This window comes from Loxodonta africana, chromosome 19 (genome assembly GCF_030014295.1).
Source record: "Loxodonta africana isolate mLoxAfr1 chromosome 19, mLoxAfr1.hap2, whole genome shotgun sequence".
NCBI lineage: Eukaryota > Metazoa > Chordata > Mammalia > Proboscidea > Elephantidae > Loxodonta > Loxodonta africana.
In genome coordinates this window covers 51,135,847-51,153,910 of record NC_087360.1, presented here as the reverse complement: position 1 = coordinate 51,153,910, position 18,064 = coordinate 51,135,847, and the positions used below count along the sequence as shown (strand labels likewise).

Genomic DNA, 18,064 nt, shown 5'->3' with positions numbered 1-18,064 from the left:
ATTTTTTCTCCTTGCTTTTGTCCTCTTTGTCACTGGTTAGTTTTCCCCTCCCCTTAATCTTTTTTTTTTTAAACTGTAGTGTGTATATATATATATGTATGTATGTATGCTATGAGTGGCAATCAACTTGATGGCAATGGGTTTGGTTTTTTTGGTTTATATATATATATACCAATTCAACAAATTTTATATGTACTATTCAGTGATATTATGTTCATCATGTGCAACCATCACCACTATCTTTTTCCAAAAATTTCCACCACCATTAACAGAAACTCAGTGCTCCCTAAACAATGACTCTTTCTTCCACCTCCCTCCCACTAATCAGCTTTGGTCTCTATACCAAAAAAACAAAAACCAAGCCCTTTGCCATCCGGTTGATTCCAACTCATAGCGACCCTATACATTTACCTATTTCATATAAATGGAATCATACAATATTTGTTCTTTTGTGACTGACTTATTTCACTCAGCATAATGTTTTAAGGTCCATCTATGTTGTAGTATGTATCAGGACTTCATTTCTCTTGTTTTTAGGCGCCGTGGAGTCCGTTCCAACTCATAGCAACCCTATGTACAACAGAAGGAAGCACTGCCCCGTCATGTGCCATCCTCACAATCGTTGTTATGCTTGAGCCCATTGTTGCAGCCTCTGTGTCAATCCATCTCATTAAGGGCTTTCCTCTTTTTTGCTGACCCTCTGTTTTACCAAGTATGATGTCCTTCTCCAGGAACTGGACTCTCCTAATAATGTCCAAAGTACATGAGACGAAGTCTTGCCGTCCTTGCTTCCAAGGACCACTCTGGCTGTACTTCTTCCAGGACAGACTTGTTCGTTCTTCTGGAGGTCCGTGGCATATTCAGTATTCTTCACCAACAATGTAATTCAAATGCATCAATTCTTCTTTGATCTTCCATATTCATTGTCCAGCTTTCACATGCATATGAGGTGACTGAAAATACCATGGCTTGGGTCAGGCGCACCTTAGTCCTCAAAGTGACATCTTTGCTTTTCAACGCTTTAAAGAGGTCTTTTGCAGCGGATTTGCCCAGATTTCTTAACTGCTGCTTTTGTGGGCATTGATTGTGGATCCAAGTAAAATGAAATCCTTGACAACTTCAGTATTTTCTCCATTTATCGTGATGTTGCTTATTGGTTCAGTTGTGAGGGTTCATTGTTTATTTAGGTGCAGTCCATACTGAAGGCTGTAGTCTTTGCTGTTCATCAGTAAGTGATTCAAGTCTTCTTCACTTTCAGCAAGCAAGGTTGTGTCATCTGCATTTCACAGGTTGTTAATGAGTCTTCCACCAATCCTGATGCTGCATTCTTCTTCATATAGTCCAGCTTCTTGGATTATTTACTCAGCATACAGATTGAATAAATATGGTGAAAGCATACAACCCTGACACACATCTTTCCTGATTTTAAATCAAGCAGTATCCCCTTGTTCTGTTCCAACGACTGCTTTTTGGTTTATGTACAGGTTCCACGTGAGCAAAATTAAGTGTTCTGGAATTCTCATTCTTCCCAGTATTATCCATAATTTGTTATGATCCACACAGTTGAATGCCTTTGCATCGTCAATAAAACACAGGTAAACATCTTTCTGGTATTCTCTGCTTTCAGCCAAGATTCATCTGACATCAGCAGTGATATTCCTCATTTCATGTCCTCTTCTGAATTCGGCTTGAATTTCTGCAGTTCTCTGTCGATATATTGTTGCAACTATGTTTGAATGATCTTCACCAAAATTTTGCTTGCATGTGATATTAATGATATTGTTCGATAACTTCCACATTCCGTTGAATCACTTTTCTTTGGAATGGGTACAAATATGGATCTCTTCCAGTCAGTTGGCCAGGTAGCTGCATTCCAAATTCCTTGGCATAGAGGAGTGAGCCCCTCCTGTGCTGTATCCATTTGTCAAAAAACATCTCAATTGGTATTCTGTCAATTCCTGAAGCCTTGTTTTTTGCCAGTGCCTTCAGTGCATCTTGGATTTCTTTCTTCAATGCCATGGGTTCTTGATCATATGCTACCCCCTGAAATGGTTGAACGTTGACCAATTCTTTTTGGAACAGTGACTCTGTGTTTTCCTTCCACGTTCTTTTGACGCTTCCTGTGTCATTCAATATTTTGCCCATAAAATCATTCCAAATTACAACTAAACGCTGGATTTTTTTCTTCAGTTCTTTCAGCTTGAGAAACACCAAGCATGTTCTTCCCTTTTGAATTTCTAACTCCAGGTCTTCGTACATTTCATTATAATACTTTTTCTTCTTGAGCTACCCTTTGAAGTCTTCTATTCAGCTCTTTTACTTCATCGTTTCTTCCATTTGCTTTAGCTGCTCTATGTTCAAGAGCAAATTTCAATCTCTTCTGACATCGATTTTGGTGTTTCCTTTCTTTCCTGTCTTTTTAATGACCTTTTACTTTTTTCATTTATGATGTCTTTGATGTCGTTCCACAACCGGTCTGGTCTTTAGGCGGTTGTGTTTAGTGCATCAAGTCTACTCTGGAGACGGTCTCTAAATTCAGGTAAGATGTAGTCAAGTTGTACTTCAGCTCTCGTGGACTTGATTTAATTTTCCTCAGCTTCGGCTTGAACTTGCATGTGAACAATTGTAGTCTGTTCTGCAGTTGGCCTCCGGCCTTGTTCTGACTGATGATGTCGCTCTTATCCACCATCTCTTTCCACATATGTAATTGATTTGATTCCTGTGTATTTCATCTTCTGAGGGCTGCATGTATAGTCTCCATTTATGATGTTGGAAAAGGGTATTCACAATGAATAAGTTGTTGGTTTTGCAAAATTCTATCATGTGATCTCTGGTGTCATTTTTTATCACCAAGGCCGTATTTTCCAGCTGCTGATGCTTCTTTGTTTCCAGATTTCCCATTCCAATCGCCAGTAGTTATCAGTGCATCTTGATTGCATATTTGGTCAATTTCCAGACTGCAGAAGCTGGTGAAAGTCTTCAATTTCTTCATTTTTTGGCATTAGTGCTTGGTGCCTAAATTTGAATAATAGTATTAGCTAGTCCTCCTTTTAGACATATGGATTGTACTTCAGGATAGATCTTGAGATGTTCTTTTTTGACAAAGACTATGACACCATTCCTCTTCAATTTGTCATTTCTGGCATAGTAGACCATGTGATTGTCTGACTCAAAATAGCAAATACCATTCCATTTCAGCTCACTAATGCCTAGGATATTGATGTTTCTGGGTTCCATTTGATTTTTTTTTTAATAGTTTTTATTCTGCTTTAGGTGAAAGTTTACAAATTAACTCAGTCTCACACACAAAAACTTATACACACCTTGCTACATACTCCCAATTACTCTCCCCCTAATGATACAGCCCGCTCCCTCCCTCCACTCTCTATTTTGGTGTCCGTTTTGTCAACTTCTAATCCCCTCCACCCTCTCATCTCCCCTCCAGGTCGGAGATACCAACATAGTCTCAAGCGTCCACCTGATCCAAGAAGCTCACTCCTCACCAGCATCCCTCTCGAACCCATTGTCCAGTCCAATCCATGTCTGAAGAGTTGGCTTTGGGAATGGTTCCTGTCCTGGGCCAACAGACGGTCTGGGGCCCATGACCACCGGGGTCCTTCTAGTCTCAGTCAGGCCATTAAGTCTGGTCTTTTTACGAGAATTTGGGGTCTGCATCCCACTGCTCTCCTGCTCCCTCAGGGGTTATCTGTTGCATTCCCTGTCAGGGCAGTCATCAGTTGTAGCCGGGAACCATCTAGCTCTTCTGGTCTCAGGATGATGAAGTCTCTGGTTTATGTGGCCCTTTCTGTCTCTTGGGCTTCTAATTACCGTGTCCTTGGTGTTTTTCATTCTCCTTTGATCCAGATGGGTTGAGACCCATTGATGCATCTTAGATGGCCTCTTGCTAGCGTTTAAGACCCCAGATGCCACTCATCAAAGTGGGATGCAGAATGTTTTCTTAATAGATTTTATTATGCCAAGTGACTTAGCTGTCCTCTGAAACCATGGTCCCAAACCCCTGCCCCAGCTATGCTGGCCTTCGAAGCATTCAGTTTATTCAGGAAACTTCTTTGCTTTTGGTTTAGTCCCATTGTGTTGACCTCCCCTGTATTGTGTGTTGACTTTCCCTTCATGTAAGGTAGTGCTTATTTACTATCTAATTATTGAATACCTCTCTTCCACCCTCCCTCCCTCCCCCCTCTCGTAACCACAAAAGAGTGCTTTCTTTTCAGTTTAAACTATTTCTCGAGTTCTTATAATAGTGGTCTTATACAATATTTGTCCTTTTGCAACTGACTAATTTCACTCAGCATAATGCCTTCCAGGTTCCTCCATGTTAAGAAATGTTTCACAGATTCATCACTGTTCTTTGTCGATGCTGAGTATTCTATTGTGTGAATATAGTATAATTTATTTATCCATTCATCCATTGATGGGCACCTTGGTTGCTTCCATCTTTTTGCTATTGTAAACAGTGCTGCAGTAAACATGGGTGTGCATATATCTGTTCATATAAAGACTCTTATTTCTCTAGGAAATATTCTGAGGAGTGGAATTGCTGGATCGTATGGTAGTTCTATTTCTAGCTTTTTAAGGAAGTGCCAAATCGATTTCCAAAGTCATTGTACCATTTTACATTCCCACCAGCAGTGTATAAGTGTTCCAATCTCTCCACAGCCTCTCCAAGATTTATTGTTTTGTGTTTTTTGGATTAATGCCAGCCTTGTTGGAGTGAGATGAAATCTCATTGTACTTTTGATTTGCATTTCTCCAATGGCTAATGATCGTGAGCATTTCCTCATATATCTGTTAGCTACCCGAATGTCTTCTTTAGTGAAGTGTCTGTTCATATCTTTTGCCCATTTTTTAATTGGGTTATTTGTCTTTTCGTAGTTGAGTTTTTGCAGTTTCTTGTAGATTTTAGAGATCAAGTGCTGATCGGAAATGTCATAGCTAAAAACTTTTTCCCGGTCTGTAGGTAATCTTTTTACTCTTTTGATGAAGTCTTTGGATGAGCATAGGTGTTTGATTTTTAGGAGCTCCCAGTTATCTAGTTTTTCTTCTGCATTCTTAATAATGTTTTATATACGTATTAGGACTCCTAACATTGTCCCTATTTTTTCTTCCATGATCTTTATCATTTTAGAGTTTATATTTAGGTCTTCGATCCATTTTGAGCTCGTTTTTGTGCATGGAGAGTAAGATATGGGCCTTGTTTCATTTTTTTGCAGATGGATATCCAGTTATGCCAGCACTGTTTGTTAAAAAGACTGCCCTTTCCCAGTTTAACAGTTTTGGGGCCTTTGTCAAATATCAGCTGCTCATATGTGGATGGATTTATGTCTGGATTCTCAATTCTGTTCCATTGGTCTATGTATCTGTTGTTGTACCAGTGCCAGGCTGTTTTGACTACTGTGTCCGAATAATAGGCTCTAAAATCAGGTAGATAGAGTAAGGCCTATATCAGAAAAGGTTCTGCTGCTATTCATAAAGTTTTCGCTGTCCTGTTTTTTCAGAAGTATATGGCCAGATTCTTCTTCCTGGTCTGTCTTAGTCTGGAAGCTCTGCTAAAACCTCTTTACCAAGGGTGACCCTGCTCGTATTTGACATACTGGTAGCATAGCTTCCAGTATCACAGCAGCATGCAAACCACATGAGTGGTGGCATTTCTCTTATTAAAAAAAAAAAAAAAAGGAAACTGAAACCTGTTGCCATCAAGTCTATTCTGACTCATAGTGACCCTATAGGACAGAGTAGAACTGCTCCGTATGGTTTCCAAGGAGCGCCTGGTGGATTTGAACTGCTGACCTCTTGGCTAGCAGTTGTAGCTCTTAACCACTGCACCATTTCTCTTATGGCTGATTAATAGTCCATTGTATGTATGTGCCACATTTTATCCTTCTGTTTTTTAACATTTAGGTTCTTTGGCCACTGTGAATAGTGCTGTAATGAACCTTAGTGTACAGCTTTCCGTGTGCATCCCTGCTCTTAATTATTTTGGGTATATACCTAAAATTAGGATTGCTGGGTTATATAATGGTCTTGTTAGGTGCCATTGAGTTGGTTCTGACCCTATATATAACAGAATGAAACACTGCCCAGTCCTGCGCCATCCTTATCGTGTTGGCTATGTGTGAGCCCATTTTGCAGCCACTGTGTAATCCATCTTGTTGAGGGTCTTCCTCTTTTTTACTGATCCACTACTTTACCAAGCATGATGTCCTTCTCCAGGGTCTGGTCCTTCCTGATAACATGTCCAAAGTACATGACAAAGTCTCACCACCCTTGTTTCTAAGGAGCACTCTGGCTTCTTCCAAGACAGATTTGTTCTTTTTTTTCTGGAAGTCAATGGTATATTCAGTATTCTTCACCAGCATCATAATTCAAATGCATCAATTCTTCTTTGGTCTTCCTTATTCATTGTCCAGCTTTCGAATGCATATGAGGTGATTGAAAACCATGGCTTGGGTCAGGCACACCTTAGTCCTCAAAGTGACATCTTTGCTTTTCAACACTTTAAAGGTCTCTTGCAGCAGATATGCCCAATGGAATACATTGTTTGATTTCTTGACTGCTGCTTCCATGGGCATTGATTGTGGATCCAAGTAAAATGAAATCCTTGACAACTTCAATATTATCTCCGTTTATCATGAGGTTACTTATTGGTTATATAGTAGTTCTATGTTTAACTTTTTGAGGATCCACCAAATTTTCTTCCTCAGAGTCAGTACCATTTTACATTCCCTTCAGCAGTGAAGGAGGGTTTCAGTTTCTCTGCATTCTTGCCAAATCTTTTATTTTTCTTCTTCTTCTTCTTCTTTTTTTTTTTTTAACATAACCATTCTAGTGAAGGTAGTGGGATTGCTGAGTCATATAGGGTTATAGTAGTTCTGTATTTATCTTTTTAAGGAACCATGAAATTGTGTTCTACAGAGGCAATACTGTTTTCCATTCCCATGAGCAATAGATGACTTTCAGTTTCTCCACATTCTTGCCAACATCTGTTATTTCCCTTTTTTTTTTTTTAATCATAGCCATTCTAGTGAGGGTCAGGTCATATGTCATTGTGCTTTTGATTTGCATCTTCCTAATTACTAGTTGGAACCCTGGTGGTGTAGAGTTTAAGAGCTATGGCCACTAACCAAAAGGTTGGCAGTTCAAATCCACCAGGCTCTCCTTGGAAACACTATGGGGCTGTTCTACTCTGTCCTATGGGGTTGCTATAAGTCGGAATCAAATCAACAGCAATTTTTTTTTAATTACTAATAAAGGAGCCCTGGTGGTGCAGTGGTTAAGCACTTGGCTGCTAACCGAAAGTTCAGTGGTTTGAATCCATCAGCTGCTCCAGGGGAGAAGGATCTGACAGTCTGCTTCTGTAAAGATTTACAGCCTTGGAAACCCTATAGGGCAGTTCTGCTTTATCTTACAGGATTGCTATGAGTCGAAATCGACTCAGACAGTGACAGGTGTTTTTTTTTTGTTTGTTTTTGGTTTAATGACTGATGACATTGAGCATCTTTTCATGTGCTTGTTAGCCTTTTGTGTATACTCTTTGGCAAAATATCTAATCATGTCCTTTGTCCAGTTTTTCATTGGGTTGTTTGTCTTTTTTGTTATTGTTATTAAGTTGTTAGAGTTCTTTATATATTCTGTATTATCAAATGTATGCTTCCTAAAAAATTCTCTCCCGGTCTGTAAGTTGTCTCTCCCTTCCCCTTGCTCTTGCCTTTTCTGATTCCCTTCTAACTCCCACCTTCACCAAGTTCATCTGCTTTCCCTGCCAGTGTCATTTCTAATGTATCTGACATAATATTCCAATAGTTACCTAAAGAGATAAAGGAAAAAGCACTCAAAAATGTACATCCTAGGCTCGTTCTTAAAAGTGAAAAAGTAGAAATGAGCTAAATATATATCAAGAAGTTAAAGGATTTATAGAATATCTGGATACTGGGATATACTGATATTTTAGTGGGGAAGGAAGAATATTTCATCAGGGGTTCCCAGCCAGACACCAGTTAAAATCTGTACTCTCCAGTACATTTAAAAAAATTGAGAATTCTTCCAAGCTTACCTATTTCTCCAGCCTTGTCTCCTAAAGGTAATATTACTTTGGGGGACCTTCTGTGAAGGCTTGACTATGAGAAGACACTTTAGAATTCCACAGTTTCCTGTTGAAATTGTTTCTTTAAGAGCCTCTTCACTCATGTTCTTTTAACTCATGCTAATCATGGATTTTCACTTTCCACAGTAAGTGGGACATATATCTGCCTGGAAACTGGTAATACCCAAGTCATAGCTGCTTTCTTTTGTTCTTGCTTATTCTCCATCACTTCCATTGGTTTTATTCATGGTTTAGTTAAAACTCTATGGTGAGTTCATAATTTTTAGGCAGGGCCCAGGATCTGAGGGCAAATTGTAAGGTTTGAGTCCTTCTCGAGCTCACAATGAGTGAAACCTGGGTAAATCACCCACTATCAAGGTCATGATTAATGGGAAGAGCCATCAGGAGAGGAGTATTTTAGAGGAAAAGGGCGTGCCAACTGCTGAGCCTACTTATTCATTGTGGTAGAAAAACTTCCTTTACAGAATAGAACATGTGGTTCTGAGTCTCATGGTGTTCCAATGAGCTAGGATTGCAAGAACATTCATTGGACAATTGTCCTTAGATTTTTTCTGCCATGATTTACCTGATCCAGCTTCTCATTTGAAGGAATTATTTCTGCTGATTTTGATTTAGATTAAAATCTTTGTTTACTGATGCTGTCTTGAATTTCCACCTTGGCCTCTATACCTCTTTTGTTTTTAAGATCAGCAAGTTTCTAAAAGCCACATTTGAAAAACGTATACTTACCTTATAGTGAATACCAGTACAAAGATAATTTTGTCTATTTGTTGGTATAATGAAGTAATTTATTTGCTCTGGTCCATTTTAACTATTGAGTGCATAATGGATAGGTCAGTACATTCAGAGGCCTGGGCCCTAACTGGTTGGGTGACTTTGGGTGGCCTTGGGCATATCATTTAATCTCTCTGCTCTGCAGTTTCCTCATCTACGAAATGAAAAAGTTGGGCCAAATGACCTATATAATAGCTCTTCTAGCTGGACTATCCAATGATAATGTCCATATCATTCAAGATCTTTCCAGATTCTGTATAAAACCAAACCTGTTGTGGCTGAGTTGATTCTGACCCCTGGCAATCTCATGAGGGTCCTCGGCTGTGATCCATATGGAAGCGGAGGGTCATACCTTTCTAGTGTGGTGCCACTGGGTGAATTTGAACCACCAACCTTTTGGTTGGTAGCTGAGAGCAAACCATTTGTGCCACCCAGGAACCTAGCCTCTATATAAGCATATAATTAAAATATGTTCACATGCTTTTATATGAGATTAGAAGGAAAATCTTCACAAGTCTTTTAGCCTTCCTACCAGAATTAATCATGCATGATCATTTTTCTTTACTACTTCTCATTTCCCACTTCCTAAACTACTTTACAAATAAAACACAAAAATCCATGAACTTGGTGTAGGAAAGTGATGGATGTAAGTATATTTTGCATCCTTCTCTATAATGTTTGTTTTTTTCCCATTGAGAGATGAATTTCTTATATAATTTATTTTAATTTTGTTGTTGTTGAGAATACACACAGCAGAACATACACCAATTCAACCCTTTTGACATGTACAATTCAGTGACATTGATTACATTCTTTGAGTTCTGCATTCTCATCCTCCTTTTTCGAGTTGTTCCTCTCCTATTTGCATAAACTCACTGCTCCCTAAACTCTGTAATGTTTGTAATTGCTACTTCTCTATGCAGTTGTAATTAAATAATGTGTTTATTTATGCATATTTTGTTTTTAATGTCTGTCCAAACTCTGTGAGTGAGAACTGTTGGTCTGTCTCTTGTTGAGCTCCAGCACAGTGCCTGGCACGAAGTAGGTCATATTGAGTTCCTCCAGCTTCGGAAATGTGTTAGCAGTGAGCAGCAGTGCCCTTATTTTCAAATAGTCTATTGCTACAGGAAAACACCATGTAGTTTTTCTGTGGTATTGTTTATTGTAGTCTCTAGGTCTAAACTGTTTTTTTAAAGCATCTAAATAGATGGTGCTGCTTGGGGGCAAGGATGGTGATACTTAGTCTCATGTACTTTGGACAAGTTATCAAGAGGGCCCAGGCCCTGGAGAAGGACATCATGCTTGGTAAGGTAGAGGGTCAATGAAAAACAGGAAGACCCTTGACAAGATGGATTGACACAGTGGCTGCAACAGTGGCTCAAACATAGCAAAGATTGCGAGGATGGCGCAGGACCAGGCAGTGTTTTGTTCTGTTGTATAAGGGTGGCTATGAGTCAGAACTGACTCGATGGCTCCTAACAACAACAACAAATAGATAGTATCTGCAGTAAAGCATGATTATATTGACCTTTTCTATTGAATAACTCTTGTTGGGTGCTGTCGATTCCAACTCATAGTGACATCATGTGACAGAGTAGAACTGACCTATAGGGTTTTCTTGTCTGTAAGCACTATGGGGCAGTTCTACTCTGTCCTATAGGATCACTATGAGTCAAAATCAACTTGATGGCAACGGGTTAATCCTTGCGGAAGCAGGTTATCTGGTCTTTCTCCTGCAGAGCTGCTGGGTGAATTCAAACTGCCAGCCTTTTAGTCAGCAGCTAAATGCATGACTTTTGTACCAGCAGGGCTCCTTGAATAACTCTTCGTTTTGTGGAAATTGTGAACTTTTCAGTACTGCCAAAATTGGGCACTTACGTGTAACTCTAAAGTATTGGTTAAAAAATTTACTTCATATAGACAGGTTTTTAGCAAAGCGACCATTCACTTGTCACTGAATTTATTTGCTAATGGAAAGAAATTGTGTTTCACCTAATTTCCTTGAAAATATCTGCAATGTCATCTTTACTCTTCAGGGACTTAAATTTCCTTGAGGGTTTGTCCGGGGTTGAGCAACACTGGACTTTGAGTGAGGTGGCCATCAGCCCTATGGACTAGAGCAGGAGGACTGCAGGAGGTTTGTATGTAGTGTCTATGCGAATTAAAGATTGTGACTGTAAGGAAGTCATAGATTGGAGCAGAGAAGTGTTTTGAGGCGTAATGTGGGGATACACTGTTCCCAAAGGGATGGAGTGTGTTACTTGTAGAATGCCCTTTTATGTTTCATTCAGTTTCAGAGCAGTGGATTTTTTTTGCCTAGCTAAATCCCTGACTTTCTATTGTTGACCACAAGGTGGCATCTGATTTTCATTAATACAGGAGTCATAGGCCTCATCTCGCACTGCAGTTAGAAGCACGCATTGGTCTCAGCTCCTGAACACTATGGTACCAGATGTTAATTTTTCTCAAATGATAGCATTTCTAAAGGAAATTGCGTTAACTTAAGCTTGTCTAGGAAACTTGAACTCAACCTTCTCGCATCTAGGTAGTCATATTTGTATCCAGGCATCCTTGTGCATTTAAAAAAAAAAAAATTTTTTTTTTTTTTTGTGCATTTTAGGTGTTTTTAATTGATCACTGCATTGAATAGCTATTACAGTTTGGGAATTTGTGTGTGTGTGCTCTAAGTGAAAGTTTACAATTCAAGTCAGATTCTCGTACAAAAGCACACACACATTGTTATGTGACTGTAGTTGCTCTCCCTGCAATGTGACAGTACACTCCTTCTCTCCACCCTGTATTTCCCGTGTCCATTCAACCAGCTCCTGTCCCCCTCTGCCTTCTCATCTCACCTCCAGACAGTAGCTGTCCACGCAGTCTCATGTGTCTACTTGAGCGAAGAAGCACACTCCTCACCAGTATCATTTTATGTCTTACAGTCCAGTCTAATCTTTGAAGAGTTGGTTTTAGGAATGGTTTTAGTTTGGGGCTAACAGAGAGCCTGGGGGCCATGGCCTCTGGAGTCCCTCCAGTCTCAGTCAGACCATCAAGTCTGGTCTTTTTATGAGAATTTGAGGTCTGTATCCCACTTTCCTCCTGCTCTTTCAGAGGTTCTCTGTTATGTTTGTAGTTTTGGAAATTTTTGATGTGTTTCTTTGTCTTATAGCATGTACTATTTTGACATATGCTTGTTATATGCCACACACTGTTTTGCTTGTGAGTGGGGGGTACAAACGAGCCTCACTCAAAGATATAGGTTTCAGGCTAGAGATATACAATACACATTTATGAAATAGTTGTCAAGACAAACCATACAAAGCAAATTGTTTAGTGCCAGGCCTCATTAGGAGTAAAAGCTCTAGATCCATGAGGGAAGAGGTCAAGTCTGATTGGTTCACCATTGTGCCCCCAACACCTTGCACAGTACTGGCACATGGTAGGTGCTCAAAAAAGATACTCACGGAATGCATGAATGAAGGGACCTAAAAAAGATTTCACTGACAAGTTGATAGAGCTGACTCTAAAACGATGGGTGCCAGTTAGATGGAGAAAGTCAAGGTGGAGGAGGGCATTGCAACTTGGAGAGACAGTGGAAGCAGGAGCGCGTACAGGGAGGGGCAGAGAGAAGCGTAGTGGGCCAGAAAGTGTGCGCTGCCACAGCCAGGTCTCCACCCATGGAGGACCATGAGTGTTGTGTGCGGAGCCTGTGTTTTATCCAGGGAGCAGCTGAGAACCCCTGAATGGGCTGTAAAAACTCAAAAGTGCAAGACATTGTGGTCGGTGGGGGACGCAATAAAAGACCCATGATGCCTAAATAAATAATAATGCAGGGCAGTATGGGAACAAGCTGGAATTTTCCAGAGAAGGAAGAAATCTATGTGGCTGGGCACACCAGGGCTTGCTTCGGCGCAGAGGTAGCCTCTGGGCCAGACTTGCTATAATAATGGCTGATTTTTGAAACGTCTTTTACAGTTTACAAAGTGTCCTTTCAAACACTAGCTTTTTTAACGCTCCCAATAACCCCTGACATAAGCATAATTATTATCTTGGCTTTGTTTTATAAGGTTTCTCAGAGGATCCCAGTGGGATTGAGACCCAGTTGCTCAAGGTGGTAACTAGCTTTTGATTGACTTTTCTTCCTTCTCTGCCTCACATTGTACCCTCCCTTACTTCTGCGTTCTGGCATCATCTTCTAAATATATTACCTATCCTCAATTCCTTGGCTCATACTCTGCTTTCTGGTGAACTCAAACTAAAAACACTCTTTTGCTCACTCATGTTTCTAGAATGGCTCACTGTATAAGACAATAAAATGGCACCACATAGGTGATGCATGCATTATGAACTATGAACTCAGAGGAGTGGGGCATTAAAAGTTTCGTGGTAGGTGAAATAGGCTTTGTACCGGAGGAGAAAACTATTCCTTCTGTCAAGGGCAGACACACTGGCTTTGAATGAAGGAAGAACTTTCTAGGAGAGATGGACTATCGTGAGCAAAGCTTAGGGTTTTGGAAAACATTTGGAAGATGAAAGAGGCCTGGAGTAGATGTCAGCCTAGGGGATAGGGAGATACGTTTTAGACTTGAAGAGGTAGGTTGAGGCTTGGTTGTATTGGATCTTGAGTACCCAGGTGTCTCTCTTTGATTGGGATTCTGTTACAGGTGGAAGCTTTGCTTCCGTGTGCTGTGGAGGGAATTCTTTTTCCATAGCAAGTATTTTCCCGATGCATTGTTAAGCCGAGATTTACTAGTCAAAGAATCTGACTTTTTCCTTTCTCCCTCTTCATCCTGAGGTTAGAGCCTCCTTCCCTCTCAGCCACAAGATTGGCACTCACTGACATTTCTCCTTCATTCTCTAGAACCCCGACCTCTGAACTGGCTGTCACATCATATCTGGGCCTGGTTTACTTGCCTGCTGTGATCTTGGGAAGACCAGTGCAGTAGAGGTTAAACTGTTACAGTGCGTGAACTCTTTCAGTTTGGCAAAAGACCCCAGGAACGTGCTTCTCCTGCCAACATCAGTCATGCTTTTGGCTAATAATCCTGTGTATTTGCATAGTACTTTCTAGATTGCAAAGCACTCACATATATATTGTCTTGCTTTCTCATCTTTATAATGATCCAGTGAGGTAAGCAGTTCCACTGTTTAAATAAAGACACTGAAAAGTTAGGTGACTTGGCTAAGGCTATGGAGCTTGCCTAATGTTATCTTCAGAGGGAGATTTGAAACAAGGACTCATTTACCACTAGGTCACATTGCTAAGGGAGATAGCAAGAAGCCTAAGATCTAATCCTGACCCAGTGGGTCATAGATCATAGACTTTGAAAGAGGCCACACAAGTAGGAGAAGAAAAATGACCTTAGGTTCCAAGTGCCAACTGATTTCTATAGACGGCGGGCACTCGAGGCATAAAGAGGAGAAAGTGGGTAAGGCTGAGAAGGGGCAGAGAAGGTGATTGAAATCTACCTCCTAAACACACACACACACACACACACACACATGCACGCACACACATACACACACACCAAAAAACAAAACTTAAAGTTGGAGGTACCCTTTATAGCTTGAACAAAGTCATTTTGGACTAATAGATATAGGGGGTAAAAAGGAATGAATAGCTTCTAGAAGATACAAATAAAACAAAGTGAATGGACAGAGCATTAAGTAGTCATTGAAATTGGCCAATATTTATATAACTGAAAATGTCAGCAAGGGTAGTCATGACTTGCCTCTGGGCCTGCAGGGGATATGACTCAGTTGAAAACTGCGGACTTTGGAGCCACGAGACTTGGTTCAGAACCCCACTCTCTAGCTGCGAGGCCTTGGACAAGTTACTAAAAGATTTCGTACTGTATTTTCTCTTTGTACCAAATGAACAATCATTTCACACTCAAACGATTGTTGTGAAGATTAAGCAAATAATATAAGTGAAACCGACTATGGGTTTTATAACTTTCTTTTTTATTCAAACATTTTGGGCCATGGTTGGCAAAAGCATGAACCCTTTCAGTTTGGCAAAAGACCCCAGGAACGTGCTTCTCCTGCCAACATCAAGCTGGGTGTACCAGGCATTTGATCCAGAGGCAGGCTTCCTGTCTCCTCTGTACAAGGCTGTTGTATCCATTAAGCACTACAGGCACAGTGCTTTAGGTGTACCAGCATTGTAGGGGGCAATGGGAAGGTTTGAAAACGGAAAAGAAAAACCGGTTGCCTTTGAGTCAATTCTGACTCACGGTGACCCCATGTGCGCAGAGCAGAACTGTGCTCCATAGGGTTTTGGTGGCTATGACCTTACAGAAGTGCATAGCCAGACCATTCTTCCAAGGCATCTCTGGGTGGATTCAAACTGCCAACTTTTCAGTTAGTACAAGAGCACTTAACCTTTTGTGCCACCCAGGGACCAAAATGAAAAGTTGTTGTTGTTATTTGCTGTTAGAGTCATTTCTGACTCATGGCGACCCCATGTGTGCAGAGTAGAACTGCTCCTTAGGGTCTTCAAGGCCTTGACCTTTCAGAAGCAGATCACTAGGCCTGTCTTCTGAGGCATCTCAGGGTGGGTACTGGTTTCAAAATACGAAAAGACTAATGTAAAAGCAAAATTAATAAACAATTGAATGTATATAAAACATTGTATCAACTATTAACTGCTTCTAATTCTTACGTAGCTGAATAGAAATTATATTTAATGTGGGATGTGGGCAAATTTTACAATGTTCATTTAATATGGGATGAGGACTCCAAAAATAGGAGAGCCTCAGACCTATGAAGTTCTTCAAACAGCTCTGCTCCTAAGGTTGGTATGGTCCTAGAATCCTTCAGGAATGAGCCATGGCTTTGCATGCCAGGATGAGGCAGAGTCTGGTCAGGGACTGGTCCTCCTGACCTACAATTCTCCTTCAACAAGTGAGAAATCAGCTTAGCGGGAACCTGGCAGAGACTGATGGATGGTTTGGGCCAGGGATCTATGGCCTCTTTGTTGCTAACGGATACTCTTTGGGTTCTTAGTAATAAGACACTTAATGGCTTCAATCTGACTTTATTTTACAAATTTAGCATTATTCACCGACTCTTTCTGGTTATGGTAGGAGTCCAGGTTAAAGAAACTGAACTCTAGTAGTATTTTGGTAATACATTCGTAATACAACCTACGTCTTTTTATTTACTAAATGCACCGTGTAAGTGTATCCTCAGCTTGGGTTAATTGCTGTTTGGCACCGCCTTTTCCTTTTGTGGAGGAGGCATCATGTCAATAGGGAGTGCTACATGGAGCCGAAGTGCACGGTACAGAAAGAAGAGGAAATACTTTTGATAGAAGCTTGGAGCTCCCAGGAGTAGTTTTGATTCCTAGCAATTAAGTTCAAGCTTATGCCTCCCAGAGTCACTGCGTTAAAGCATAGATAATTGTAAGGTACCCAGGAGAGTGACTACTAGAATGCCCATCAGATCAAAAATTGTGTGTGGCAATAAGGATTTAGTAGCTGGAGAAACTGGCAAGTATGTGTGTGTGTGCATGTGTGTGTGTGTCTGTGTGTGTGTTGGGTGGGGGATGGGATTAGTACCTTTATAAAAGGAAACTTCAGCTTATAAAGAAGACCCATTGGGCTTGCTTTAGTTAGGGAACTCCCCTGGGCATTTAATAAGCTCGTGATTGATAACAATGAGATTTACATCCATTGTTTTTTCAGGAAGTTGCTGGACCAAGTGGGGAAGCTAGGAGGAGCAAAGGCAGAGCTGTCTGTGATTTTCTGAAAGACTACTGAACCTGAACACAGCTTGGGAAAGTGAGGCCTGAGGAAATGTGACCAGGATATGCAAACTAGCGAATGGAGCACCTGAGCTAACTACAGGACCAGAAAGAAGCCAAGAACAAGGAGCGTAAAGTTTACCTGGTCTATTGAATAGGTGTCATCACTGACATACATCACTAAGCACCAAGCTGAGACAAAGGCCACTTCCTCTTTCTCATGGTGTTGCTGTTTGCACTTGACATCAGGGCATTCAGAGGCTGGCAGGGTGAGTGGAGGGATGTGGCAGAGATCTAGCTCCATGGGGCTCAGGCCCCAGTGACCTTCAGCTCTGAGCACGAATTAACAAAGGACAGACACGGCACACCTGGGCTCCCCAAGCCCCACCTTCCAGTTTCCCTTTTCTCTAAGCCAGAGAACATTGGGTTTCTCCAGTGCTAGGTACCGGGCGTGTAGGTATTGGGGGAGGTACTGGAGGAGTGCTCCAGCTCTTTTTTTCCCACCTTGGCATGGAAAATGCAGTAAGAATAACTTATTCATGATCACAGCTGTGGAAAAAAAAAATGTCCTGAAAAATTATTGAAGTTGCATATTCTCCTCACTTTAAACAGATGATGAAATCCAAAGAGCTGGTTTACACACATGATATCAGTATCATGCTTACTTTCTAATAGCATTTTGTTTAGTTTTAAGATTCTTTTTTAAAAGGAAGCTCACTTGGTGAATTTTTAGATATTTAAATTTATAGGAGTTCGATTTGCATTCAAGTTTTAGAAATGCATACATCAACTAAAGGGAGGAAGACATGAAATTGAAGAATTCAACAGGCTGCTAAATTTTTAAAATTTATTTTTCAAATAATATGTATTATAATGCACTGTTTTAGTATATACAGTTCTGTGAGTTTTGAGGAATGCATAGTCATCTAACCACCACCACAATCAAGATACAAGACAGGTCCATCACTCCCCAAATTTCCCCATGTTGTCCTTTAGTAAGTCAACTCCTCTCCCCACCCCTAACGCTTGGCAATCTGTTCTACACTCCCATAGTTCTGCCTTTTCCAGAATGTAATATATGTGGACTTCTACAGTATATAGATAGACCTTTGATCTGGCTTCTTTCACTTGTTGTTGTTAGGTGTCGTCAAGTTGGTTCCCCCTCATAGCGGCCCTATGTACAACAGATCAATATACTGCCTGGTTGTGCACCATCCTCACAATTGTTATGTTTGAGCTCATTGTTGCAGCCACTGTGTCAATCCCTCTCCTTGAGGGTCTTCCTATTTTTTGCTGACTCTCTACTTTACCAAGCATAATGTCCTTCTCCAGGGACTGGACCTTCCTGATAACATGTCCAAAGTATGCGAGATGAAGTCTTGCCATTCTTGCTTCTAATGAGCATTCTGGCTGTACTTCTTCCA

At 40.7% G+C, this 18,064-nt stretch overlaps 1 protein-coding gene across 5 annotated transcripts in view; it reads left to right on the top strand.

The window, feature by feature from the left end:
• The window catches only part of SLC25A37 (solute carrier family 25 member 37), a 128,462-nt gene that overhangs the window by 47,283 nt on the left and 63,115 nt on the right, over positions 1–18,064 (top strand). For all 5 annotated transcript variants that reach the window (XM_003412472.4, XM_064272684.1, XM_023551008.2 and 2 more), the window contains one exon: positions 16,582–16,909. The gene's annotated coding sequence lies outside the window, so the exon portion shown is untranslated. The remainder of the gene's footprint in view (positions 1–16,581; positions 16,910–18,064) is intronic.